Source organism: Bactrocera dorsalis, chromosome 6 (assembly GCF_023373825.1).
Source record: "Bactrocera dorsalis isolate Fly_Bdor chromosome 6, ASM2337382v1, whole genome shotgun sequence".
Taxonomy (NCBI): domain Eukaryota; kingdom Metazoa; phylum Arthropoda; class Insecta; order Diptera; family Tephritidae; genus Bactrocera; species Bactrocera dorsalis.
In genome coordinates, this window is record NC_064308.1 from 7,047,786 (window position 1) to 7,062,363 (window position 14,578).

General features: G+C 39.4%; 1 protein-coding gene and 1 pseudogene across 1 annotated transcript in view; one reads left to right on the forward strand and one right to left on the reverse strand.

The window, feature by feature from the left end:
- The window catches only part of LOC125779115 (uncharacterized), a 579,602-nt gene that overhangs the window by 43,131 nt on the left and 521,893 nt on the right, over positions 1-14,578 (reverse strand). The gene's annotated exons all lie outside the window — the stretch shown is intronic.
- LOC105234092 (uncharacterized) lies at positions 451-5,781 on the forward strand (annotated as a pseudogene).

Consider the following 14,578-nt stretch of genomic DNA (forward strand, 5'->3'; position numbering starts at 1 on the left):
AAGCAATAAAATTTAGTTATCATATTGACTCATTTCTATTATTATACCCTTACCCTTTATCTTTCATACTTATTTAATGGCTCCACTTTCGGGTGAAGCCGTGGGTAAAAAGCTAGTATATTATATATATATATATATATATATATATATATATATATATGTGTGTTATACCTACATTGCCGAAAAGCAGTCATTTTGATTGCTTGGAAAAGACCAGTTCAACTCTGGATTGGAATCACCTGATAACATGTTCAACAACTTAAAATATTGTTATTGTTATTCGAATCTTTTTCCCAGGCCTGGTCACGTGCTTCGTTCCCTTACGGTCTGCTTTTCGCAATTCCCGTCGTTCTAACACGCTGTTCAGTTCACAAAACAACAGAAGAGAACTTTTAGAAAAGCTAAGAAAAGTAGGTAAAGAGTGTTCCGTTATAACTAGAATCAAATGCAATGAGGTGGGAACTATCATCTGAAGATGATTCGAATCATGTTCCAATTGAGACATCTGATGCTGAAGAGAGTGATGAAAAGGTGACCACCAATGATGAAAATGAAGATATCACCAATCTGCCCAGGAAAAGGCGTAAGACGCTAATTGTTTCAGATAAAGAAACGGAAAATACCTCTCAGGAGACCGAAACAGCTGCAGATGGTACTGTGTGGACGAAATTTGACGAAGGCGGTATTCCCGAAAGACTAACATTTACCTGTATTTTCAATAGTGTATCAGGACCAACAGGCTACGCAAAACGAAACGTTATGGTAAATAATCTTGTCAGTGAATTCTCGTTGATAATAAACGATTATATTATTAAATATATAAAAAAGCTTAAAGAAGAAGAAGCCCGCCTAATTTTAGCTTAAATTAGTAAAAATTGATAAAGGTAATAAGAAAAATGTTCCTAGATTATATTCAGTTTTATAATAAAATAATTTGAAGTTGATATGACAGATAAAATGGTCAAAAAATAAACGGTGAAATCTAGATCTCGGAGATGAACCTTCCAAATATTTTTTAACATTTTAGATTTGGCTGCAATAAATGCTTGGATCCTTTGTAAAGAAATGACTGGACTGTTTTAATTAACAGAACATCTTACCTGCCGATTATAGAACTGAAAGAGGGAAACAATCACTACAGCAAGAATACCCACAAGTATCAACCGCAACATCTTCAAATACAACAGATTCTACCAAACGAAAAATGTGTCAAATAAGACTTTTTTTTTTTCACAATGCAGTCATTTTGACCGCTTTCAGACAAAAAGGTAAATGATATGCTCCTGTCTTCTAGTATTAAAAGTATTGAAAAAATATCGACCACCCTTCTAGTGGAAAACACTATATTCGGTTAGATATTAACTCGACCACGACTTGAGCTATGTGGTGTTGCCAAATTAATATACACAGTGCATACACATTTCTATACTATCCTATTGTATCGCTGCTCCGAGTTCGAAAATGTTCTAACCTTATTTAAAAAAACACCATGTACATGTACATAAAAAATATATATTTAATAGTACGTACCAGAACGAAATCCACACATTTCATTCAATATTACCTCAAAGATAAATTTTCATCTTATGAACAAAAAATCAAAAGGAAACTTAAGTGATCACCATGTTTCCAATGCGATACAGTCAATAACTAAAGGTTGTCCTTGTCGCATCTATTCAAGCGTTCCTCATATGGTGGTTTGTGAGAATCAGCTATACCAAGCTTCAAATGAATTATGAAAAATTCCCTACTTCACGAATCGAAGCCGTTCTCCATCTACGACTCTCTCGTAAGATCCCTCTAATATCACAGGCCTAATATACGCATATAGATATGCATACCAAATACACACGTGAATTAAGTCCCACTTTCAACTCTAGCCGACACCAAAAGGGCACACCGTGATACTCGTATAAACTACTGTACACACCACATGATCACGAATACACTACATCTGGAATGGAAAGCACCATAGTCGACGACCCCACACTCGTACACAACTCATCAAAAAGGAAGCACAATGGGATAACAGAAACATTCGTTTCAGTACATTCGATCCTACGCGCCGCCACGTCAGTCCCTCCTACGATCCATGCCTCAGCGTCCGGATTGCGAATTACATCCACTCCATTCCGTACACGTCTTTCAAATATGACATTATATTTTTTATAAGTTTGAAATAAACGTTTTACTTAAGAATAGTGAAAGTAGTTAGTACTTTTGTTTGAAAATTTGGGCTTCAAATTGATCAGTAGTTTTTAACAGGCTCCGTTAAGATATATACAAGTATAACAAGCTTATTGGAGGGTGGGGCAATGGCCACTTTTCCTTAATTTTTGTCCCTTTCTACTACGTTCCCCTGTACCAAATGAGAGTTTTCTATAATATCTTATTAATTAATTTAGCGCTTTGTCATGGCACTTTATAATTTTTCTCTTAATGGCGTTTTGTGGGCGTATCAGTTTCATCTGCCAAGGAACGCGCATGCCAAGTTTCATGAAGATATCCGAGTTTTCACTCAAGTTACAGCTTACACGGACGGACGGATAGATAGACAGTCACCCGGATTTCATTTCGTCTCATCATCCTGATCATTTGTATGTATGTATATTAGGGTGATTCAAAAAAAAAATTTTTTGTTTTTTTTTATTGGTACTCGGAAAAATGAGTTCCTAGACACCTCTAAGAAATCCTCTCCAAATATGAGTTTTTAATTGTAACGGGAAGGTCCTCCGCCTAACGGTTTTCTATTTTTTCTTATTATCAGATAGAAAAATTTATATCTCGCTTCCAACTACTTAAAAAAATATCTTGTTAATTAGGTTTTGTAGGAAATTGAATGCTCTAAAATATGGTCTCTTAAGATTTTTTCGTAAACCCAACCGTTTAAAAGATATTAACAGTTGAACTTTGATTATTTTTGGTAATATTTTTTATTTCTTATTAATTTTATAACTCAATGAAAAAAAATTATTATGAATAGGTTTTTGGAGAGGATTTCTTAGAGGTGTCTAGGAACCTGTTTTTCACAGAACCAAACGAAAAAAAATAATTTTTTTTTTGATCCACCCTAATATGCATTGATGTTTGACGATGAATATCTCGTAAACGCTTAACTTAATCGAAAAATCATAGTAGACCATTTTTATAGAGCAGTAAATTTCCTACAAAACTATGTGTTTCATTATTCATAATAATTTTTTTTCATTGAGTTATAAAATTAATAAGAAATAAAGAATTTTTCCAAAAATAGTCAAATTTCAACCGTTAATATCTTTTAAACGGTTGGGTTTACGAAAAAATCTTAAGAGACCATATTTTAGAGCATTCAATTTCCTACAAAACCTAATTAACAAGATATTTTTTTAAGTAGTTGGAAGCGAGATATAAATTTTTCTATCTGATAATAAGAAAAAATAGAAAACCGTTAGGCGGAGGACCTTCCCGTTACAATTAAAAACTCATATTTGGAGAGGATTTCTTAGAGGTGTCTAGGAACCCATTTTTCCGAGTACCAATAAAAAAAAACAAAAATTTTTTTTTTTGAATCACCCTAATGTATATATATAACTCTACATTTATCTTGATTAGTTTTTGGTGATACAAACAGCAGTAAAACTATTTTACTCTGTAGTAACCAGTCACAAGAGCATAAAAAGACGCTCTTGAATGGCAGTCGCCATTAATTTGGAAGTTGAGGGTGAGTAATAAGTGAATTGAATGAAGTAAATTAGAAGAAAGTATTGTTATGAAGCGTTGAGACAATTTGATGGAACGCTTTTCGAGAAAAGTGGTGGCATTAACTTCTACAAAAATTCCGCGCCATTCTTGTATGGGCAAACAATTATTCTTCATTCATTTCATTTATTTTGGGTAACGTTGATTTATGGTATCCGTGTTGAAACCATATCCACTGTTCATTTCATTTGCTTTTTTTGGCACTTTCGGAATGTTAACAAAAACTCCGAATGAAAATATTAGGTTGTCAAAAAAGTCTTGCGGTATTTTCACTAGTTGGCGCTGAAAGCGCGTAGTTCTAGTTTTATTCGTCGCATCAGGTCATGCTATACCTTTTTGGAAAGCTCATTTCACGCGCTAACACAATTGATTGATTGTCGTTGATTGATTGTCGTTTCTTTTAAGTCGTTCGTGAGTTATAGCGCCGCAAACATGGAGTAAAATAAACAGAAAATACGGCATATTTCACAGTACTACTACGATAAAGGCAAAAATGCATGTCAAGCCGCCAATAAAATTTGTGCAGTTTATGGACCCGATACAGTTTCCATTTCCACCGCACAACGATGGTTTCAACGTTTTCGTTCTGGTGTAGAGGTGGTCGAAGATGCGCCACACTCCGGAAGGCCTGTAGTCGAAAATTGCGATAAAATCGCTGAATTGGTCGAAAGAGACCGGCATAGTAGCAGCCGTAGCATCGGTCAAGAGCAGGGCATGAGTCATCAAAAATTCATTTCAATTTCAATAAAAAAAAAAATCAATAAAAATACCGCAAGACTTTTTTGACAACCTATATCAGTTATTTATTGTTACGCCAGCAATCGACTATAGTGAATTTCATTACGGTTATGACGATAGTTATGGGAATGAATAAATTGCTGTTATGTCTGGAAAAGAAGGAGTACGTGGTGTGGCAACACTGGCGATGTGGCGATTTCGTTCAGAAATAAATTCCCGAAAGGCTTTGCTAACCTATTGCAAGCAGTAGTAAAAGAGATAAATCGTAAGGCCGTATCGTGCGAACTAAACTTGTTCACAAGACAGTACTATAGAAGTCATGTGGCCATTATTATTTGGTACCCGTCTAAAAAGTGGAGATAAAGAAAGGTACTTAGGGCGAATTTTAAATAGGAAGCTATAGTGGAAACCAAACTAAAAAAGGATGGTGGGGCCCAAATGAAAATTAACTCCCTGCGCAGCTCATTGGCTCTAATTGGAAAAGAAATACGTGGTACGGCGTATAGAAAGCATACAAAGGAGCTAGTATGGGCATCGAGGGAGATCTTATAACAAAGCTAAGTTAAGCATTAAACGTCATTTTACACATGCTGCCAACAGACTTGTTTTGTATGCAACTGAGAGTAAAGTCAGCTCTTGGGCTGAAACAATCTCGCAATTAGTCGCCTGCAATAAGGGTCATTGGGCTGAGTATCATACAGCAAGTTCCCGTTTCTGCTCACTGCCACGGACTTTCGAAATCCTATAGAATTGAATCTAAATTCGCTCTCCAATATTGCCTTCCCGTCCAGAGAAGAGCGGGAAAGAGGGCGCGGTAGAAAGGATTGCAGAGATTGGTATCTATACGAATGGGTCCAAACTAGATAATCGAGTGGGAGGTGGTGTCTTTTCAGTAAAATTAGATACCACAATTGCTTTCCGTTTACCAGACCATTGCAGTGCCTTCCAAGGGGAGATCAAAGCAATCGACGAAAGTCTTATAGTTTTGAAAAGAAGTGTACTTAGAAAGAATCTATTTATATATACAGATAGGCAATCAGTCTTTAAATTACTAAAGTCTTCTGGGGCTTTTGAAAAATAGTGAAAAAATGCTTTGATCACTTAGTAGATTGAACATCTTATTTCACGATAAACTAGCAATGGGTTCCAGAGCATAGTGATATCCCTGTTAACTGTGGAGCAGATGAACTAGCCGCGGTGGCCACCACTCTACAAGCCGAAAAAGAAGCAATTTATTTGCGTAGATATTGTAAATATTTAATCGACAAACATGTTATAACTCTAGATGTGTCTCGATGGAGTTAGTCACCGGATTATCAACAAGCAGGTAAAAGGGCAGGAATGGAATAGGGGCCGTACATGCCGACTATTGAAATTCAGAACAAATGATATACATAAGAACTCTAGTAAGTCATTATCTAATCGGCAGACATGCCAGCAGACCAGGTGTATTATACAAGGAGCATTTAAAAGCAAACAGGAGAAAAACAACAAATGGTTTTTTTGGCAAAATCAATTAGTTTTATTCAAAATAGTCTCCTTCTGCTTCAATATAGCTTTTTCACGGTCCAAAAGCATGTCGAACGAGTGTTTTAGCTCGTTCGCCGGTATGGCCACCAGTATGCCGGTGCAAGCCTTTTAAATGGCTTCTACGTCTACATAACGCTTTTCTTTCATGGGCAAATGCATTTTTCCGAAAAGAAAGAAGTCGCACGGTGCCATATCAGGTGAATACGGGGAGTGGTTAATGGGTACAATTTTTGATCGTCAGTCAATTTGTTCAGAACAAACCATGCACACACCATTCGTAAGCCCAAATGCGACAAATCGTTGTTTTGGAGATGTTGAATTCCATTTCCATGAATTTCTATTATGAATTCCGCTGATTTTTGATGAATTAACGCACAGTCTCGATGGAATCCGGTGATCACGGATTTTGATTGGCCCTCACGACCATTTTGAAAACGTTGAAAACATACGTGCGCTCTGCTACGAGATAGGCAATCATCGCCATAAACTTGTTTCATCAATTGAAACGTTTCGGTAAAAATTGTAATAATTTTAAAACAAACTTTAATGTTGGCTCTTTCTTCGAAGTTAATTTTCGCATCGATAACACGAACATACTGACACTTAAAACGCAATACCTTTACTTTCAGTCAATGTAATGTCGTGAAACTTTCAATGGACAATCGATAAAGATAGCAGATTCTAACGCATCAGTCGACATATAGTTTGCTTTGGAACGCACCTTGTACAATGACTATGAAGCTGTATGGAGGTTGAAGAAGAGGAGACAGGAAAACATCTTCTATGCGAAAGCAAGGCTCTTCATAAAAAGAAAAGCTACCATCAGTCGAGGGTTTCTGGACGCCGATTTAGAGGTTGCAAAAAAAGTTCTTGCACTAAAAAAAGACGTACAAATTTGTACCTTTAGTACTGCAGAAGGTCTTAACAGTGGTCATTTTTGCAAAATCGTCGATTTTGCAATATATGTATATACATACTAGCAGACCCGGTCACGCGTTGCTGTGGCTAAATTTTTTGCTATATTACATTGTTGTAAAAACTTCACGGGGAACAGTTACCCCTTAATACAATGAAATTATTGTGTACGAACGAAGACGGAAGCGCTAAATCTGGTATAAGAATCCACAGGATTGGAATTTGAAAGGGAAGTACTTCTAAAACAATTGAACAAAATTATCATACTATTGTATTTGGTAAAAGTGAATACAAAATAATTAATAAAACTTTTTTTTTTTAAATTTCTAACAAATAGTTTTAAATCTGTAAGAATAATATTCAATATTTTGAATTAGTAATGCTTTTAATCTCCATTAAATTGAGTACTAATTGGTGCACAATATTTTTGGTTAATCCGTATTTAGCAAACACAAATAGATTCGATAGTTTTCCTACACGTGAACATGCAACATACAGTTGCCCATGAAAAAAACATTGATTTTCCAAACCACAAATACACATTGGCCTTGAAATTTGTTTGTCGTCATTGCAAGAGCTAAACGAACTGGAAATTTTAGCCTCCTGAAGGGTATCGTAGAATCCGATGGTATCATTGAAATACGTGGCAACAGGACTACTTCACCTTCAAACTTTCCAGATAATATGGTTCCTTCAAAAATATTTCCGGTGGTCTTTTTGATAGCCAAACTCGCACTATTGCATATTCGAGGTGGATTCAAATTACGCAGGAGACCATTACTTAATCGAAGATTGTGTGGTGGCATTCCGGGTATATCTAGTGAATTTAAAAATTCAATTGGACAACTTACACTTTCATTTTCATTAAAAACAGTTAAAAGACATCAAGTCGCGTGTGACAACTCTTGTATTTGGAAGTTAATTTCGTCATCAACATTTTTGGCTGCCAAAATAGCCCGCTCACTGAGTTATGATTCAAGTAATTAAATCAATTAATTTTTTTCTTCAAGAACAGTGCATAAATTATCTGGCAGTTTAATGCTCTTTCAACACGCTTGCGTCGTGCCTCTCTGCTTTGAACGTTGTTGAGGTTAAATTTTTTCGGTGGCATTCGACTTAGAATAATAATTTCAACGTTTAAATATAAAAAAAAACTCAAAAACATGCTTTTATAAAACATTGAAATGAGAAGTGCAAAACAATTTTTAATAGAAGATGAACAAAAATAATGAAAATAACAATATTTCCACAATTATTAAAAAATTATGGGGAGCTTTTTATAATTTTTTCATATACACCACTGTGATTAAATGGAAAGGTGAATTTTTAGTTTATGCTTTTTTCGAACCGGTAGGTTGGCAATACTGTTAATGACATCTATGCTAAATTCACGTCAAAATATTCATTACTTTTTGAGATACGCGTCGTTTTGTAAGGCTCTAAAAACGAATTCTTCGATTTTTACTATGCCTGAATATATTGAACAAAGAAGTGCGATAATGGACCATCTCATACTGCATTGGTTATTCGTGCACATTTCGCCACATTTTCAACTAATATCACGCCGCAACCACCGCACTCGCCTGATTTATCTTCGTGTAATTTCTGGCTGAATCGAAGAAGCCTCTGATGGCCATCACGACGGATGATTTTTCGAAGTGCATAGATGACTCGAAAATTCGTTGGCATAAGTGTATTGCAGCGGGAAGGAAATACTTTGAAGGAAATTAAATGGACAAAATTCCCCTTTCAATTTGATCACAGTAGTATATTAATTAATTTTTGGGGATAGCATTATTAATCACCGTTAAATTATCTGCAAATTGGTAAATAAATTTTTGTAAATCGATTAACTATCATTAATAAATAAATAAATAACATGAGAAACAAGCGGAAAATAAATAACCCGATAACCAAATTTAGTTAAAATACATACAGATACATTTCTGGTCTAATAATGAAAATAGGCATATTTATCAACGAAAATGGTTTTTTTTTTCGTTGGATTTGGCTCGTCTTGGAAGACCCAGACGGTCGATTGCTGTTTTGTTTCGGGCTCATACGCATAGATCCATAATTCGTCACCTGTGACGATCTTATAAACGTCTTTTGAAGCACCGCGATCGTATTTTTCATCATTTCTTTACACCAATCCACACGAGCCTTTTTTTGAGCGATTGTCAAGTTATGCGGGATCCAACGAGAACAAACCTTTTTTACGGCCAGATGTTCATGCAATATCGAATGTTTGCTGGTGGGAGAAATGCATAGGCATGCCTCTATCTGAAGGTATGTTACATGACGGTCTTGCATTATCAGTTCACGTACGGCATCGATGTTTTCTGGCACAACGGCTGTTTTTAGAAGACCTTCACGGAATTTGTCTTTGAGCGAGCGTCGGCCACGATTGAATTCGTTGTAACAGTTTTTCACAGTGCTATATGTAGGATGGTGCTTCATAGCCATACAAAGATTTTAGTTCATCGATGCACTCTTGTCGTGATAATCCACGTCGAAAGTTGTGAAAAATGATCGCACGAAAATGTTCACGAGTTAATTCCATTTTTTGGCCGAGATGAATTTTTTAATTCCCTGTAAATAAAACAATTCACGATTAAATGACAAAACGTTCTAAGTGATGTTATGCTAAAAAATGTCAAACTTTCCAATGGAAATGTCAGATTGCACCTGGCAACACTTAGTGTCGCCTAGTCCAGAAATATATATAGCAGCCTATGTAATACCTGAGAAGTCTTTATTTGTCACATTATTCCTAAATTACATCCCCATACTAATGCTACACGCCGGACATCGCTTCATGCAACATATGGTACGCCAAAAGTATTACATTCCTCGTTTGAAGCCCCAAATTAAAAAATGCATTTTCATGTGCAAGATCTGCACTATGCATAAGCAAACTTAGATTATGGCAGCACTTCCATCAGAACGCTGCAATTTCGCTCTGCCTTTCACCACACAGGTGTCGATTTTGCTGGGCTTTTTCAAATAAGAGGGTCCATGCTAAGGTCTCCCACTCTCATGAAAGGCTATGTGGATGCCTTTGTATATTTCACGAAAAAATCAGTTCAACTCATTCCTCAAATCGGATTCAGTTGTTTTATTTATGTGAAATATAAAAATCTTAAATTTACTTAGCAGATTCCCGGAATCTGACTTGACTTTTATTATTGAAACTTTATTAATTTATAACGTGCATTTTCGAAGTCAGACAATATGCTAATTGACGGCAACCTTATATGGAACGGCCAAAATGTTACAGCCCCAAACTTAATTCAATTAAATGTTAGTATCACTTTAGATACTAAGACATATTTTAACCATGAAATAAAGAATATAATACGTGGTCACCAGAATGAATAAATTAAGATTAAGAAAATACTGGAATCCAAATCCAATTACAATTTTTTTAATATATAGTACATGTCAAAGATTAAAAGGAATGTTTATGTTAAAGTACTCAAATATGGAACTTGTGCATAAAGCCGGAAAAACCACGTTGGTTGTCGGTTGTCTTTCCCGGATGAAAGTAGTGAATTAGATGAACTTAGGGGTCATTCATGCAGTAACAAAGTCTGTGTTACCCTGCCAACCACTTTTGTCACAATTCCCACGACAGCCGGTTCTACGCACCGGAATTGACTCGGATTTCATCCGTCCAAGGGCTGTCCTTTCGGCGATCTAACCCAGTTTGGATCGGTAAGTACTAATTTGTGTGTGTCGTCATTGGAGCAACGCCTTGCAGCGGGGTTGCTCCGCATCCTCCTGACTCGTGCTGGCATTGAGTCCAACCCGGGCCCTGAGGAATTTTTCTGCTGCGTCTGTCCAAAAAAGCTCCATCCAAACTCCACCTCGGTCAGGTGTAACACATGCAATGGATGGAGCCATCTTAAGACTTGTTCAGGCCTTAAGACCCACAGGGAGTGGACCACGCGATACGTGGCCCCATGTTGCCTGCGCAATACTGCGATACAAGCCTCTATGGCTGTGCAATCTGCACATAGTTCGCGCGCCGCTGCGGCACTCAATCAGAGTGGCCAACCAAGGACCTCTACGGTCAGGAGCTCAACCAGGCAACATAGCTCCCACTCTTACTTGTCCCCCCCCAACCTTCATCCCGCTCCAATCCTCGTGCGAGAACCAGTCAGCAACTCTTGGTTCCTCGCAGAGTCTGCTCCGTGTGTCAGACCGTCATACGTCGGAATGTCACACCAGTTAAGTGCAATTCCTGCGCTGGCTGGTGTCACTTCCCGACGTGTTCCGGCCTGCGCACCACACGTGAGTGGAGTGATTCCTACGTTGCCCCATGCTGCAGGAGTCTGCCCCCGCAACTCACAACAGAGGCGTCGCCATCCAACACCCCAGTGCGACAACCGCCCCTGCGGGTTCTGCAGCTGCAACAAACACCACCAACACATCACTCCTTCACCCCCAGGATCACCCACGGACACCCGCGACAAACCAGACTTCTCCAATTCAACTGCAACGGACTCCAGAGTAAGATCGAGGAGATAGTTGCACTTATGAATCGGGAACGTGTATCGATAGCTGCGGTCCAAGAAACCAAGTTAAACAACCGCTCAGATCTTCTGAGTTGTGCGGGTTTCAACGTCATACGTAAAGGACGCGAGCGAGATAGTGGTGGTGGCCTAGCTTTCATATTGCACAACACCGTGCAGTATCGTCAAATCGAAGAAGACATTGACCCCAGGGATACTACCCTAGAATGTCAGGGCATAGCTATCCGGTCAGGCGATGTCGAGCTCGAAATATTTAATATATACATCCCCCCAGTTACATGTTGCTCTACAGGATATCACCCGAACATAGGTGCGCTACTTCGAGGTGAATACCGTATGGTACTAGGCGACTTTAACGCGCACCACGATCTTTGGCATTCCTGTCTGTCAAATGATCATAGGGGGATGGAGCTGGCGGAACAGATTGACGACTCGACTTTCTGCACAATGAATGACGAAGCCCCCACCAGAGTTATGGGCATCTGTATCAGCTCGCCCGATATTACCATTGCTAGTGGTGGTCTGATGAATAGCATAACCTGGCGACCTATGCTAACTCTCGCATCAGACCATCTGCCCATAATTATCTCGATCGAGAAGCCTCCTGATTTCGTTTCTGTGGACAACCGTACCTTCATTAACTTTAAAAAGGCTAATTGGGTCGGCTTCACAGAATTTACCGAGAGCACCTTCAACGCTCTACCCATTCCTACGGACGTATGCGGTGGCGAGTGTCAATTCCGCGAGGTGATCGCAGCAGCTACCGCTCGCTTTATCCCGGTTGGAAGAATAGCGGAAACCCGCCCCAATTTCCCAGCCGAAGCAGCCGTTCTAGCTAACGAGCGCGACACCTTACGCCATGCCGATCCCGGGGATCCCCGAATAAGGGATCTCAATTTAGAGATTCGGCGTATGGTAAATCAACATAAGCGGACGAAATGGATAGAGCACCTGAAGTCCTGCAGCCTCTCCACCGGTGTGAGTAAGCTACTGTCAAAGCTTTGTCTAATCCGAAGAGACACGACGACCGAGTTGAAGTTCAATTCAATGGTCATGCCTCTTCGGACCCGAAGAAGTGCGCGAGCTATTTTAGCCGGCAATTTACACTGCACCCTTCGGTAGACAAGGCTAAAAGATGTGTTAACCGACGGCTGCGCAAAATGCCAAACAACTGCGCGCCACTTACTTTTACCGATGAGGAGGTACAGGGTGTCATCAACAAGGCAAAATCATCCAGATCCATCGGCCCTGATGGAATCAACATGCTAATGTTAAAGCATGTAGGCTCGACGCGAGTAAAATATCTCACCAAGATCCTCAATCTGTCACTCACCACTCTTCAAATCCCCGATGTGTGGAAAGTCGGAAGAGTGGTCCCACTACTGAAACCTGGGAAATCCGCCAACAAAGGGGAATCTTATCGTCCGATATCTCTCCTCTCCCCAGTAGTGAATACACTTAAGGCCTTGTTACTCCCGACCTTCACTCACCACCTGAGCCTAGCCAGCCACCAGCATGGATTGCGCAAAGTGCACAGCACCACCACAGCACTTAGTGTTATAAACGCCCAGATAGTTCGTGGCCTCAACCAGAAACCACCCTGCGAAAGAACGATCCTCGTAGCGTTGGACCTGACAAAAGCCTTTGACACGGTCAATCTAACAACGCTACTGCAGGACATCGAAAAGACCACTCTCCCTCCAGGGCGAAAGAGGTGGACCATGAACTATTTGAACGGTCGTCAGTCATCCGTACTATTTCGAGGTAAGACATCCAAAGCTACTGCTCCTTCTCTCCCCATACGACCGCGATTATCGCCAAGGTACAGAGCCGCAACAAAATCCTCAAGTCGCTAGCCGGCAGCACATGGGGAAAAGACAAAGAAACGTTGCTGGCAACATACAAGGCAATCGGCCGGCCGGTCCTCAACTATGCAGCACCAATATGGTCGCCTGGATGCAGTGGTACGCAGATGAGGAAACTTCAGACCTGTCAGAATACAGCACTCCGGACCACGACGGGATACCTCTTGATGTCTCCCATTGAACACCTCCACAGTGAGACGCGCATGCTACCCGTAAAGGAGCATAATCTACTCCTCTCCAGGCAGTTCCTGCTGGGTTGTTTCCGTAGGAATCACCCCTGCAGCCATCAGCTTGAAGCGGAACCGCCTCTCAGGAGCATCAAGAGGTCATTCCTCGACTATGTCGACGACATTAAACAATACGCCGACCAGACTTCAGACGCAACAAACTTTCGACAGGCACTGACCGCCATTCACAGTGGAGCCATCAACACCTTCACTGACTCCCTTCCCGTGAATGGCGTTCTTGGAGTCAAACCGGCACCTATTGCAGACGAAGAGCTCCAGTTGCCGCGAAAAACGCGAGTGACCCTAGCGCAACTTCGTTCTGGATACTGTAGCAGGTTAAACTCCTACTTATTCATCCATCTAACACCTTCCTCCCTTTGGTCCGACCCCGTCGAAACAGCACGTTTCTTGGGCCTACCGTAAGATGAACTCGACGACAACACAAACAACCCTTACCATCCTAAAGAGGATTAGCTAACCGCTAACAACAACAACAACAACAACAACCCACTTTTGTCAAATATTTCAATACAACTACACATTTTTCTATATGCACTAACACCAACGCACATTTTCGGGTTATTTTTTGTTTACCTAAATGCGATGAAAAAGTTTCTTTCATTTCTTGATTTATTTGAATGAGTGCGAAGGAGAAAACATAATTGTCAATAGTGCCAAAAGAAAATCCCAAAAAGGGTAACAAAATAACGATTGAAAGAAGCACGTCATTCGTGCTCGTACAACAAGAAGGTATAATAAGTGAGTGTATTTTATGTGATTTGGTTTTAAATAATTTGCAAATAATAACTAAATTTGTTTTCATAGCATTGGAAATCAGAATGAATTGGAAATAGCAGCAGCAGCATTTTCAGAAGCAGCAGCTATCAATTGTTAAGTAAGTATGTGAAAGAAGTGTGTGTACTTTGAAATTGGACTACACAGCCCAATACAATACGCAAAAATAAATATATACATATATATGTATTTTATGCGTTTAAGGCGGCCTGCACAATCCAATATAATATAT